Source organism: Cherax quadricarinatus, chromosome 4 (assembly GCF_038502225.1).
Source record: "Cherax quadricarinatus isolate ZL_2023a chromosome 4, ASM3850222v1, whole genome shotgun sequence".
Classification (NCBI taxonomy): Eukaryota; Metazoa; Arthropoda; class Malacostraca; order Decapoda; family Parastacidae; genus Cherax; species Cherax quadricarinatus.
Window position 1 is genome coordinate 24,195,755 of NC_091295.1, and position 15,463 is coordinate 24,211,217.

The following is a 15,463-nucleotide window of genomic DNA, read 5'->3' on the forward strand; positions in this document are numbered from 1 at the left end:
CACATACGTGTATGTGCATTTGTTCGTACAGAACAAACTGGATCATACATAGAAATAAAGCTCTAAATGACTTTTCACCAAATAAACTAAAAAAATATTACATCCAATGATAGAACTATACCTAAGACATTGGTTCCCACAAACACACCTACACACACACAAAATTAATGTTACCGATTAACACTCAATATATAATATGACCTTCCAGTCAAATGAAGGGTATATATAAACCCCATCAAATACTTTCATATTTTCGTACATAGGTCATTTTGTACCCATTCAATACGATAAAAAAGAGACGTATGACAAGGATAAATCTAACATCAGATTCGAATGTATAAAACATATCCTCACAATATACATATAAATATAAACCCCCTATATAAAATGGTTCTTATAACAATAAGAGAAAAAACAGAAAATCACATACTACTTTTGACTCTGTGATTTTACAAAATTCATAAAGGTCTACATACCCCGGAGCCCCCGACGGCTCCCTGCAAAAAAACTTTACCCACATCTACCACCTTGCAAACCAATCAACCTTCCTCATCAGGCTTCCAATCACTCAAAGAGGACACACCACTGAAGAGACCAACCCCTTGCCTCTCACCCCGTCACCAAACGGAGTAGACGTTCAACAGTAAGTTCACGATATCCCTCCGGAAAACTAATTACCCACCTTCCCCCATATAATTGTTTGTTCCTACATGCTGTCCTATAAAAACACGCCGCCAACGCTTTTATCCTAATGTTTCCCTCCACCTCCCTCATCCCCCAAGAAACATGCAAGTAATCAACTATTACGTATCTGATAGCCCTCCCCACCTCTTTGGGTACCCCTCCCATATCTAACATTAAAGCCCTGAGGGTTGATATCTGTCCCCCCCCCCCCCCAATAAAAAGAAAACCCTCTTCAACCACAATCTTACCACCTCCAAAGCAGAACAAAAATATACTACATGAAAAGCCGTTTCAACTTCCCCACAAAAACCGCATGATGCCTCTCTCACAAAACCCATTCGTCTTAGCACCTCTTTCGATGCTAACGTCCCCATAAGAAATCTATAAACTAATTCCCTCGCTCTTGCCGGTATTCTTAATTTACTAAATTCCACCCATATCACTCTCCATCAAAACTTTGGGGGCCCAGTCCCTGGACCCATTACGTACCTCTGTAATCTGTAAATACCTTTGTAACTTGTCATGATTGTGACCAGACTTACCTGGAGTTCATTACCTTTGTAAATTGTGAGTTCATTACCTTTGTAAATTGTGAGTTCATTACCTTTGTAAATTGTGAGTTCATTGCCTCTGTAACTTGCTCAGCTATCAAAACTTTGGAGTCCAGTCCCTGGACCAATTATGTACCTCTGTAATCTTTTGACTACCGCCCACAGGATGGGTATGGGGTGCATAATAAACATATTAAACTAACTAAACTATCACTCTCCAATCATATGTGGGATACACTGCCATCCCTTGCATTGATTCCTGACGACGACCCACACCCACTAACCGTTTTACCTTGAGTTTTTTAACATTGCGTACCTTTAACATAAACCGCAACATATCTTCACACTCCACTAAGTCCCTGCCACCCCACCATTTGCGGATATCCCCCATCACCTCCCCCACCCGAAGACCCATTTCCCCCGCTGCCCGAATATACCTCTGCTTCACATATAGCGCCTTCACCCTAGACCCTAATGCCATCAATCCCAATCCTCCCTGTCTTACCGCAGTCATTACCACATCTTTACCCAACCACGCCCTCCCAAAACCCCACACATACCTTAAGGCTCTTCTTTGTAATTCCATAATATCCTGACTTCTTAAGGGGTAAATTTCCGCCACTCCCCACACCTTACTATAAATCAGCGTATTTACCACCACAACCCTTTGATGCAAGGTTACATCCCCGGCCCTTAGACTCCTGAGCCTACTCAAAGCTCTGTCCATTACCATTTCTGAATTAACCCTCCTGCTCTCCTGTACATCTGCTAAATACAAAATCCCACAAATCTTTAGCCTATCTACAGTTATCCATCCAAACTCCTCCCCCAAGGTCCCTCCTACCCAATTGCCTACCTCCAGCAACCGTGATTTCTGCTTATTAACTCTCATCCCAGTAGCATTCCCAAAAATCTCAATTACCCTTCCCACTTTACTTAAATCTTCTATCTCATTAAGTAAAACAGTTGTATCATCTACATAACCAACAATATTCCCACAAAATCCACCTCTCTCCCCCATCCTTCCCATCCCACCATCAACCAGAACATAGAAAGGATTCTGCATACATGCAAAGAGTATTTGGGAGAGTGGACACCCCTGCCTTAAACCCCTCCCCATGCCTACTGAACTACCCAACCTACCATTTACCTGTACTCTCATCGATGCATTCTCATACAATGTCCTCACCCATCCAACCACCCTCCCTCCAAAACCCATTCTCACCATACTCTCAAACAAAAAGTCCCTATCCACATAATCATAAGCTTTCTCCCAATCCAGACCTAGAATACCTCCCTTACTACTACCCTCAAGGAAATCCCGAATACGTCCATGACCTACCCGCATACTCCTCCCCGGGATACCAAACTGTCCCCCATGTATCACCGACCCCATGACCTTCTTCAGTCTATTACCCAAAATTTTCGCAAAAACCTTGTAATCTGCACACATCAAAGATATTGCTCGGTAAGCACTCAACTCTCTTCCCCCCCTCTTCTTTGGCACCAAAACTATGACACCCGTACTTTGCGATGTGCCCAACTTCCCACTAGTTAACATATGATCCAATAGCCTAACAAAGCACTGCCTAATACACCCCCAATGTGTTCTATAAAAATCATTTGGTATACCGTCTATCCCTGGTGTTTTCCCGGTACTCATCCCGAAAACTGCCTCTTCCACCTCAACCTCACTTATACCAACCTCCAACCCCACTCTATCCTGCTCACTTAAAACGCTATGGAACCCCCCTTCAAAAATACCCTCCCAGGAACCCCCCTCCCTCCAACTCCATTTCTCCCTAAACCAACTATCAGCATAGAGACTCATACTTTCCGTATTGGATAGGACTCGACCCACTGGATACCCTCCCACCCCAGGGCTTGTCTCCAATTGTAGAATGGTGGTTACACTCTGTCGGTCCCTAAATTTACGTAAAACAAATCCAGACGGCTTATCACCCCACAATACATCCTCTAACCCCGCCCTAACCCTAATTGCATCAAACCTATCATTGTGTATTTCAGCAATCCTGCTCCGCAGACTGTCCATGTCATCCCTCCTACCACCTCCCCCAACATAACAATCTTGCAACTGTCCCTCCAGATAATTTTGCAACCCAAAACGCCATCTCGCCTCTTCCTGTCCCCTAACCTTAAAAAAATTCGCTATTCCCGGTTTTGCCTGCATTTCCCACCAATCTAACAGATCTATCTCCCTGTCCCTAGCCTCCCAAAATGGCAACCACCAATCACTGAAAAAAGGCCCATCCTCCTCCTCCTTAAGAAGCCTTACATTTAATTTCCAGTACCCAGAATAAATACGCACCACTCCATCCCACATCAAATCTGCTATTACCGCCCTGTGATCCGAAAACCCCACATCGAAGGTTTGCACCCTCACAACATCTATACCCTGCTTAATATAAATTCTGTCCAATCGCGCTTCATATCCCCTACGGACGAACGTGTGCTCCACTAGGTATCCCCTAACCCTAATTGCATCAAACCTATCATTGTGTATTTCAGCAATCCTGCTCCGCAGACTGTCCATGTCATCCCTCCTACCACCTCCCCCAACATAACAATCTTGCAACTGTCCCTCCAGATAATTTTGCAACCCAAAACGCCATCTCGCCTCTTCCTGTCCCCTAACCTTAAAAAAATTCGCTATTCCCGGTTTTGCCTGCATTTCCCACCAATCTAACAGATCTATCTCCCTGTCCCTAGCCTCCCAAAATGGCAACCACCAATCACTGAAAAAAGGCCCATCCTCCTCCTCCTTAAGAAGTCTTACATTTAATTTCCAGTACCCAGAATAAATACGCACCACTCCATCCCACATCAAATCTGCTATTACCGCCCTGTGATCCGAAAACCCCACATCGAAGGTTTGCACCCTCACAACATCTATACCCTGCTTAATATAAATTCTGTCCAATCGCGCTTCATATCCCCTACGGACGAACGTGTGCTCCACTAGGTATCCCCCCCTCCCCACCACATCAACAACCCCAATATCTCGCAATACATCCCTCAGCACACTCAGCACACAACCCGCCCCTCTTGGTTCGACATCACCACTCCTAATCACACAATTCCAATCACCACCTATTACCGTTATAGCAGGCAAACCTCTCAAGTGATACAGCAATACCTCTCTGACAAAATCTACTTTTACCCTGGTATTGCTAGTTGCTGGCATGTAAACTCCTACAAAACTAGCTCGACTCTCACCCCAGACACCATCCACCCTCACGACCCTCCCACCCCCCCCCTCTTCCCAGCCGATGACACGCAAGGGGCTGGTCTCCTTTATCGCCACTGCTACCCCACCTTTCAATTGCAAACCACTGGTAACATACATCCGATATCCTTTTAACCGCAACACACAACCAGCCCTATGATTATGCTCTTGCAAAAAGCAAATATCTACATCAAACCGCCGTAAAAACCACTCCAACCAAACTTTCTTAACCTCAGTCTTAAGTCCATTGACATTAAGCGTGACACTTCTGAAAATTATAGAAGTGGCGGCTTTCCCCTATGCCGCTGGAATTTACTCGCTGCACTTTTCACATTACGTATTCCCTTACCACTCGAGTTATCCTGTGCAGTCACCTCCCCCCTCCCTCTCCCACTGTGCAACTCAGGCGCACCTCTACCACTATGTGGCATCGGCTCCACAACCGCTGCCCATGACTTCTTCCCCGGCCTCTGCCCCGGGGTAATAACCTCGTCTATCTCTGATGCTGCAGTTCTTTTTCTAGAACTTCCACTTACACACATCTCACCCTCAGACGAATCCTCCTGGTGTACCTCCACGGCCACCACACGCTCCAGCCTTTTCTTACTCAAGTCTTTCTCCACAATTTGTTGTCCCTCCAGCTCTCCAACTTCACATAAACTAAGGACACCTTCTGCACCGGGCTCATCCCCATCCAAAAAATCCTTGATGACATCTGCCAGTAAACCCTCCTGAGTCGAAGCTTCCTGGACTAAAGACTCCTCAGATAACACCTTCGACTCCCCCGACTCCCCTGGGATAGTGACACACGTCTCCTCCTCCGCCACCTCCCGGTCGACCTCCTTGCTCCAGAGATCAGGCCTCCGGCCTCCCAAGGCAACAGAGCCAGGCACCAAATCACACGACTGTTGAATCACAATCGGCGTTTCCAGAATTCGAGGAGCCCGCCTCCTAGGACACTGGGCTGCCATGTGCTCATAAGAGCTGCACAGACGACATGTTTTTCTCTGACCCGCATAGTACACATAAACCTGTGTTCTACAACCGGTCATCGTTACATAGGATGGTATAGGCCTTGTTAAAGACATTTTAAGGGTGTAAGAACCTTCCGGCATTCCTTCATACGGACCATCCCTCCATACCCCCATGGTTGCAGAATGCACTGTCCCATAACTGCGAAAAAACTCCTGTAGTCCATACGCCGTAGCCTCGAAGGGTACATTCCATACCTTCACCCATGTGAAGTACTTAGAAACATCATGTAACACAACATCCATCGCTGAATTCACACTCATGCGTTGTTCCTGGTACTGCTCGACAATTCTTGTGTAGAAGCCGGCTCTCAGAAATTTTACGAAGATTCTTGTCAAACCATTAAGAGCGACGCCATATAATTCCTCGTTGGGGATACCATATGTGTCCCTGATGATGTTAGGGAGAAGTACGTTCATCGTATCTCCACTTAACGTACCACGAACCAGCTCTATGCAGATAGTATTTACTCTCCGTACTGTATGTTCAGCCATTTTGATATCCCAAAATGAGCAGCGCACGTACACACTACTCAATGGTTGTTGATGTACTGTGGTAGCTCGCCTGAAAAACAACAGAGGGGTGCTGGGCACAACCGCACTCCACCGTAGTCAGGCAGCGAAATCTTGACTGTCAGTTACTCTTGACTGTCAAATACTCTTGACTGTCAGTTACTCTTGACTGTCAGATACTCTTGACTGTCAGATACTTTTTACTGTCAAATACTCTTGACTGTCAATGTGAGGGAAAAGTTCAATAGATAGGAGTAGCGATATAGTAACAATAGTTTCATTGCCGGCTACTAGTTAAGGTAGGGCAAGTCAAGCTCCGGCCTTTCTTCCCCCTCCCCGAAAGTGATAGTTTCACTGCCGGCTACTAGTTAAGGTAGGGTAAGTCAAGCTCCCGTTATCCCTTCCCCTCCCTCTTCCCCCCCCCCGAAAGGTGACGTGTGGGACTCTGGTCAAACAGTAAATCACTCGACTCACAGCTCCCAACACTACTGTAAGTACATGCCTGCCTTGTATTCTAGCGGATTTATTGGTTAAAAGCTTCATTTTTGACCAATAATAAACTTAGTCCTTTCAGTCTTGCTCTAGGTTGACTGTTGTAATAATCACCACGTCTTTTGAGTATTGTACACTGCCATGGAGATTGATTATTTAAGCAGTGGGTAACCTGTCTATCTTTTCAGCTTGGATGACAGTGAGGGTCACCTGTCAATCAACGAGAAGAACAGGAGAAGGACTAACGTCCAGAGACTTCCCCATTTTGCATTTAAGTATCTGTGCACCTGTATGAAATTGCAGGACGTAACCCCACATCATTGCAGCGGTAAAGAACCTGCTTTCCTGTCATCGGGCGAAATTACTCACTGGTATACTTAAAGAACTAGCCAGTGGATGGTCACAAACACCTGCGACCCCCCCACCCCATCATCAGCAACGGCTACGATTTTAACAGTGTCACCAACACCAGACACCCCTGTAGATATTAGCGTTGAGTTCAAATGCTATTTTATTCATTTCATTTTTCATTTTTCTTTCAAATAGGATATACCTTTCATGTTTTATTGTTTTATGTTTGATTTAATAAATAATAAAGTGTTTATCTTTGTGAATTATTAGTTCTTTTTCTATTCATTAATTTTCCTGAGGAGGAGCCAGCCTGAGTAATACTGTCTGAAGTTGTTACAGGGCTGAGTAAGCCTTCACAAGTGGCGACCTTGCCAGGATCAACTCTACTGAATCAAGATTCAACTTCATCTCGAATCTACCATTGGAACTTCAACGCTGCATACCACAGACGGTTACCACCAGCCAGGAGTAATCATTCTCTATGGTAGGACTACAGTACAGGTATTTGAAAGATTTGGTGATTGTTAGTCTCAATTTATTGTAAGTCAAGTCAGGCAGGATATGATATTTAATTCTGCCACTTTTTCATGTGAGCTTGAAACACTTTGGAGGATTAGACTCTAGGGACCCGAGATTTTCCAGTGACAACTTGTTTCATTGAGCTCTTTATTATATCAAGGGAACTGTCATAGGACACTCTTGATTTGTTGGTGAGAAGACTGGATGGTCAACGGACCCCATTCTACCTACTGTTTGCTCGGAGCCGGCATAGAACCCCTCGTTTTCATTAATACATATTGTTTAATTGAAGCAGGGATCGAGCCCTCTGGTTTATTTACAGTTTGAGCGGAGCAGGAATTGAACCCTCCGTTTTCTTTAATACCCGTTTCATTTCCCCTGATAGTTTAAGTTATTCTTGCAAGTATGGATGAATACCAGTTTTGGATGAACGCTGGAAGTAAGTTAGGAATAACAGGAAAAATTTAGAATCTTTCATTAGTGCTAAGATCCAGGAAAGACTTGAAAGAGAGAGAATTGAGAGAGAAGAAAGACAGAAAGGGAAAGAGAAGAGAAAAAGGAGAGAGAGAGAATTGAGAGAGAAATCCGAGAAAGACAGAGAGTGAGAAGACCAAAAAGAGCGTGATAGACTTGATCGTGAGGAAAGAGCTCGGGAACGTGAGGAACAAGCTAAGATACGTGAAGAACAAGTTAAATTAAGAGAACTTGAGGAAAGAGAAAAGGATCGCGAGCTCGAAAATCTCGCCTTGAATTAGAGAATAAAAAGTTAACTTTTACACAACAACAATTAGAGGAAGGAGTAATGGAACAACGTGCAGCCAGTGCATATATTCCAACACCTAATTTACCTCCCTTCACAGAGGGGGAAGACATAACTTCTTACATTATCAGGTTTGAAAATACTGCTACCCTCTATGAATGGCCTGCTGACACCTGGGCTACCAGGTTAGGAATGTTATTTTCTGGTACAGCCTTGAATATCTATGCAACTTTGTCGCAGGATATCATATGTAATTATAACCTACTGAAAAAGGCAATCCTTAAAGCATATCAAAAAACCACTAATTCTTACAGGAAAGATTTCAGGTATGCCACCTTACAGCCTGGCCAGAACTTTCAACAGTTACAGGTAACACTCTTTCGTTTGTTCGACTTTTGGATAGAGAGTTCAGGAATTGATCACAGTTATGAATCTCTTCGAGACTTCATGGTTGCTGACCAGTTCCTGACAGCTCTTCCTCACCAGATACGAACATTCATTAGAGAACATAACCTGATTAAAGCTGAGGAAGTTGCTGAGGCTGCTGACCTGTATGCTGAGGCTCACAATTCCTATAAAGACCTAAAGGGATCGAACCCTAAGGGCAAGGGTTCATCAGACCTGAAGAAATCAAAGCCTCTAGTGGAAAGTAAAATGACTTCTTTTATTCCTGTTTGTCATTTGTGTGGTGTTAAGGGACATAAACGTCCAGATTGTCCTTCTAAGAAGGTCCAAAAAGTAGGAAGATGTTTTAAAGACTGTAATGACCAAGCACCCTTCTGTTCAGGAACAGTTAATGGACTTAATGTATCTACCATTTTACGAGACACTGGATACACATGTATAGTAATTTCTGATAAGCTGTTCCCTAATCTTAAGGAAACTCATTCCTCTGCTATACTTTCAGACTACTTGGGCCATACAGACACTTTTCCTACCATCCGTTGTTACATTAGGTCTAAATGGTTCACAGGTTGGTCTGAAGCCGTACTAGCTCCCATCACTTCTTGCTCCATACTAATAGGTAATGTTAAAGGTGCCATTCTTCCTTCTGAGGTTGACCTTTCATCACCAAAGATGGATATAAGTGTTTCAGATCCTCTTCTTGTAGAGTCGGAGAAGCCCCTCGAAAGTTCAGATGAGACAATGTATCGTGAGATTCATGTGGGATTAAAAACCAGTGATGCTACTCTCGAAAGCGAGGTAGTAGGATCACCGGTTCACTTGTTAGATGAAAGTGAAGGTATCACCTCCGATACCATAAATGTCTTGACTAGGGCTCAGACCAAAGCCCATGCTTCCCCTACTGTCCATCCTTTGATTTTTCCTGACTTTAAGCCTTTAGATATATCGAAGGACTCCTTTGTCAATTTACAACGTAATTGCCCTTCTCTTCAGAATTGCCATAATGCCGCTAAACAAAATCAAGTGATCCAAAGGAAAAACTTTTCATATAAATTTGAATATATAAAAGGTATCTTGTACAAGTCAGTATTCAAATTAAATTCAGATGAGACAGACTATTCCATCTTAGTTGTTCCAAGTCAATGCAGAGAGACTGTTCTTAAAATGGCTCATGACCTGCCAGTGGCCGGACATTTCTCGCATCGTAAAACTTTAAATAAAATTAGGGAAACCTATTTTTGGCCTAAAATGTCCTCAGATGTCGCTACTTATTGTAGATCGTGTAAAGTTTGCCAACTGTCATCCTCCCGAGGTACCAGGCGAGTACCTATGGTCAAAATGCCTATCTTTACGGTACCGTTTGAAAGAGTAGCTATTGACATCGTTGGTCCTTTATCTCCACTTTCATCTGGGGGACATAGATATATATATTAACATTAGTTGATTATGCTTCGAGTTTCCCTGAAGCCGTTCCCTTAAAGACCATAACTACTACAGAGGTGGCTGAAGCCCTTTTGTCCATCTTCTCTAGAGTGGGCATCCCTAGAGAAATTTTGTCTGACCGTGGGACACAATTCACATCTGACTTAATGCAACATCTATACCAACTTCTGGGAGTGAAGCCTCTCTTCACCACACCCTATCATCCCAGCTGTAATGGGAGGATTGAGCGCCAGCATTTGATTCTCAAGTCCATTTTAAGGTAACTTTGCTCCCTTAAACCTAAGGAGTGGCATCGTTACCTACCCTGTGCTTTGTTTGCCATGAGGGAAGTTCCCAGTGACTCTTTGGGGTTTTCACCTTTTGAACTTCTCTATGGTAGACAGGCCAGAGGCCCATTGTCCATACTTCATGACTTAGACTAATGAGGAGGTAAATGCTGAGGCTCAGTCTTCTTACCAGTTTCTCCTTGACCTTAGATCTAAACTTGAGGAGACCTCTGACATAGTTTCGAAAAACCTAAGCTTGTCAATGGACCAGTACGAAACCTATTTTGACTCCAAAAGCCAGAGGAGAAGTTTTAACGTAGGGGATGAAGTTCTTGTACTTTTGCCGATTAAGTCTAATAAATTATTAGTAGCATGGAAAGGTCCGTATAAGGTATTAAAAATTTGTGGGAAAGTTGACTACCTCATAGAAGTCAAGGGGAAACCTAAGCTTTATCATAACATCCTTAAGAAATATTACCGAAGAAATTCGGTTAACTGCCTTAATAACTTTGACTTAGTTTTTCCACACGAACTTGATAAGACAACTGAAGAATGTAAGGTGTGCGTAATTGACACCTCTAACTTAGACTAGGATGAACTACATGACTTGGTGACTCTTGACCACTCGGACGCTACCAACATTAATATTAATAAATCTTTGGATGACCATAAGAGACATGAACTACTTCAATGTGTGAGTAACTTTTCAGACGTCTTTACTGATATTCCAGGTGTTACCTCCACGGTAGTCCATAAGATTGACTTAGTGACGGACAATCCTATCAAACGGAAATTATATCCAGTTCCAGTTCACCTTAGGGATGCATTTGACCGAGAGGTAGACAAATTATTAAAACTAAAGATCATTGAACCTTCAGTATCTGCATATTGCTCACCAGTAGTCATGGTTAAGAAGGAGGATAATTCATATAGACTTGCTATTGACTTCAGAGGCCTTAATGCTATAACTCGGTGGGATGCTGAGCCTATGCCCTTAATAGATAGCGATCTACACAAATTTTATAACGCTTCCTTCTTTTCAGAGATTGATATTGCGCAGGCATATCAAGTAATGTTAGATCCTTCTAAGCAGTACACCGCTTTTCCTACACACCAAGGACTGATGCAATATAGAACTATGCCCTTCGGTTTGGTAACTGCCTGTGCTACCTACGTGAGACTGATGAGAAAGATCTTGGGTAATATGCCAAATGTTTCAGTTTATTTTGATAACATTTACGTAATGACATCTACGTGGGGCGAACATATCCAAACATTAACGTCAGTTTTGCGTAGGTTACGCTCGCATGGCATCACTGCCAAGCCGAAGAAATGCTTCCTTGGGTATAACAAGATTAGATATCTTGGACTGCTACTTTCTAATAACTCTCTGCAGCCTCTCCCCAGTAAGATCAAAGCTTTATTAGAATTTAAATTCCCCAAAACCAAGAAGCTCATGCGAAGCTTTCTTGGTTCTGTAAATTTTTATGCACGGTTTATCCCGAACCTTACTGATCTTACAGGCATCTTATCCGACTTCCTTAAAAAGTCTGTGAAGGAACCTCTTGAACTTTCCGATGTAGCTCGGGATAAGTTTAATGAGATTAAAAGTATCTTTTCGAAAGACCCTATACTTAAGATTCCTGATATTAATAAAACATTTTGTTTGAGAACTGATGCCTCCAATACTGGCTTAGGTGCGGTGTTACTACAATACCATGATGGTACTCCCTTCCCTGTATGCTTCCTAAGCCGGAAACTCCTTCCCACAGAAACAAGATACTCCACAATAGAAAAGGAATGTTTAGCCCTTGTGTGGGGTATCTCCAAACTTAAATTTTATTTGCTGGGAAAAGAATTCATTTTAGAAACGGACCACAAACCTTTGATATACCTAGAAACTTTTAAGGGAACCAACAGTCTCCTCTTGAGGTGGACATTGGCACTCCAGGCTTTTAAGTTCCATATTGTGTATATCAATGGTTCATCCAATTATTTCTCTGACTGGTTAAGTCGTGACAGTCAGTAGAAGATTTGTTGCCTTACGCGACTTCCACATGTTAGAACTTTTTCCTCGCCTATTCTTCTTATACTCCTTGACTATAAGTCTTGGTATGGGGGAGTGTGAGGGAAAAGTTCAACAGATAGGAGTAGTGATATAGTAACAATAGTTTCATTGCCGGCTACTAGTTAAGGTAGGGTAAGTCAAGCTCCCGTTATCCCTTCCCCTCCCTCTTCCCCCGCCCCCAAAAGGTGACGTGTGGGGCTCTGGTCAAACAGTAAATCACTCGACTCACAGCTCCCAACACTACTGTAAGTACATGCATGCCTTGTATTCTAGTGGATTTATTGGTCAAAAGCTTCACTTTTGACCAATAATGAACTTAGTCCTTTCAGTCTTGCTCTAGGTTGACTGTTGTAATAATCACGTCTTTTGAGTATTGTACACTGCCATGGAGAGTGATTATTTAAGCAGTGGGTAACCTGTCTATCTTTTCAGCTTGGATGACAGTGAGGGTCACCTGTCAATCAACGAGAAGAACAGGAGAAGGACTAACGTCCAGAGACTTCCCCATTTTGCATTTAAGTATCTGTGCACCTGTATGAAATTGCAGGACGTAACCCCACATCATTGCAGCGGTAAAGAACCTGCTTTCCTGTCATCGGGCGAGATTACTCACTGGTATACTGTGAAGAACTAGCCAGTGGATGGTCACAAACACCTGCGACCCCCCCCACCCCATCATCAGCAACGGCTACGATTTTAACAACAGTGTCACCAACACCAGACACCCCTGTAGATATTAGCGTTGAGTTCAAATGTTATTTTATTCATTTCATTTTTCATTTTTCTTTCAAATAGGATATACCTTTCATGTTTTATTGTTTTATGTTTGATTTAATAAATAATAGTGTTTATCTTTGTGAATTATTATTTCTTTTTCTATTCATTAATTTTCCTGAGGAGGAGCCAGCCTGAGTAATACTGTCTGAAGTTGTTACAGGGCTGAGTAAGCCTTCACAGTCAAATACTTTTGACTCTCAGATACTCTTGACTGTCAGATACTCTTGACTGTCAGATACTCTTTACTGTCAGATACTCTTGGCTGTCAAATACTCTTGACTGTCAGATACTCTTGACTGTCAGATACTCTTGGCTGTCAAATGCTCTTGGCTGTCAAATGCTCTTGACTGTCAGATACTCATGACTGTCAGATACTCATGACTGTCAGATACTCATGACTGTCAGATACTCATGACTGTCAGATACTCATGACTGTCAGATACTCATGGCTGTCAGATACTCTTGACTGTCAGATACTCTTGACTGTCAGATACTCTTGGCTGTCAAATGCTCTTGACTGTCAGATACTCTTGACTCTCAGCTACTCCGTCGTCCGCTGTAACATTCTCTCAAGTCTTGCAATATTATATAGTTTATGAAGCATTATTTTAATAACCACGGAAGCGCTAAGTCCTCAAGGGTCATAAAATGCCTGGGGAATGGAAGGCAACCAGATATAACCCGAAGACAGAGAGAAGAGAGCTCCAATTCCTTCGATGAAGAGCCCTTTGCCAGCATCAAAACACACCTCCAAGGAAGCTTGTGGTTTAGTCTCTGTTGGGGTCTATAACCTGCGGCAACACAGGTGCTGCCTACAGTGCTTGACGATATCTCGAGTACACAGCGCCACCATGGAGTCTCTAGTCATCCAGAATTTATAAAAAAGAACAAGAGGTGTAGAGGTTGGCCACAAAATTTGTGCTGTAAGTGAGAGAAAATGGTGTACGTGGAGAAACTCAACCCGACGCTAGACGAGAGGAGGACCAGAGGGAGATATGATCATAACATACATGATATATAATATGCAAAACAACCACGGGAGTTGAATGATCGCTCTAAGTTTTTCATGTTGCAACCAACATCACCAGGAGCTTGCAGAAAAGAGGGTTTCGTCCTGTTTTCTGCAAAACTGCAAGTCCCTGATCTGATGATTGCAACACGAAAGGCCTAGTGTATTGCATCTTCTATCGCTTGTTCGTGGTTTTTGCATAGAAGTAGCGCTTAACCCGTAGGGAGATTATACAGCGCTTGCGTGAAAGAAAGACAACCAGGTTAGATCCAAGGAGGAGGAGGAGGAGGAGGAGGAGGAGGAGGAGGTCAGGTTCAGTTCCTGAGAACGAAAGCTCTTCACTCTAATGGAGAAACCATGCCTGAAAATGATAACGTTGGTAGGGACAGGTTGTTAGGCACGAGAGGGAGCCAGGGAGATATTGCTGCCAGGGAGACATTGCTGCCAGGGAGATATTGCTGCCAGGAAGATATTGCTGCCAGGAGGATATTGCTGCCAGGAGGATATTGCTGCCAGGGAGATATTGCTGCCAGGGAGATATTGCTGCCAGGGAGATATTGCTGCCAGGGAGATATTGCTGCCAGGGAGATATTGCTGCCAGGGAGATATTGCTGCCAGGAAGATATTGCTTCCAGGGAGATATTGCTTCCAGGGAGATATTGCTGCCAGGAGGATATTGCTGCCAGGGAGATATTGCTGCCAGGGAGATATTGCTGCCAGGGAGATATTGCTGCCAGGAAGATATTGCTGCCAGGAGGATATTGCTGCCAGGGAGATATTGCTGCCAGGGAGATATTGCTGCCAGGAAGATATTGCTGCCAGGAGGATATTGCTGCCAGGGAGATATTGCTGCCAGGGAGATATTGCTGCCAGGGAGATATTGCTGCCAGGGAGATATTGCTGCCAGAGAGATATTGCTGCCAGAGAGATATTGCTGCCAGGGAGATATTGCTGCCAGGGAGATATTGCTTCCAGGGAGATATTGCTGCCAGGGAGATATTGCTGCCAGGGAGATATTGCTGCCAGGGAGATATTGCTGCCAGGGAGATATTGCTGCCAGGGAGATATTGCTGCCAGGGAGATATTGCTGCCAGGGAGATATTGCTGCCAGGGAGATATTGCTGCCAGGGAGATATTGCTGCCAGGGAGACATAGATGCCAGGGAGACATAGATGCCAGGGAGACATAGATGCCAGGGAGACATAGATGCCAGGGAGACATAGATGCCAGGGAGACATAGATACCAGGGAGACATAGATGCCAGGAAGATATAGATGCCAGGGAGATATAGATGCCAGGGAGATATAGATGCCAGGGAGATATAGATGCCAGGGAGATACAAATGCC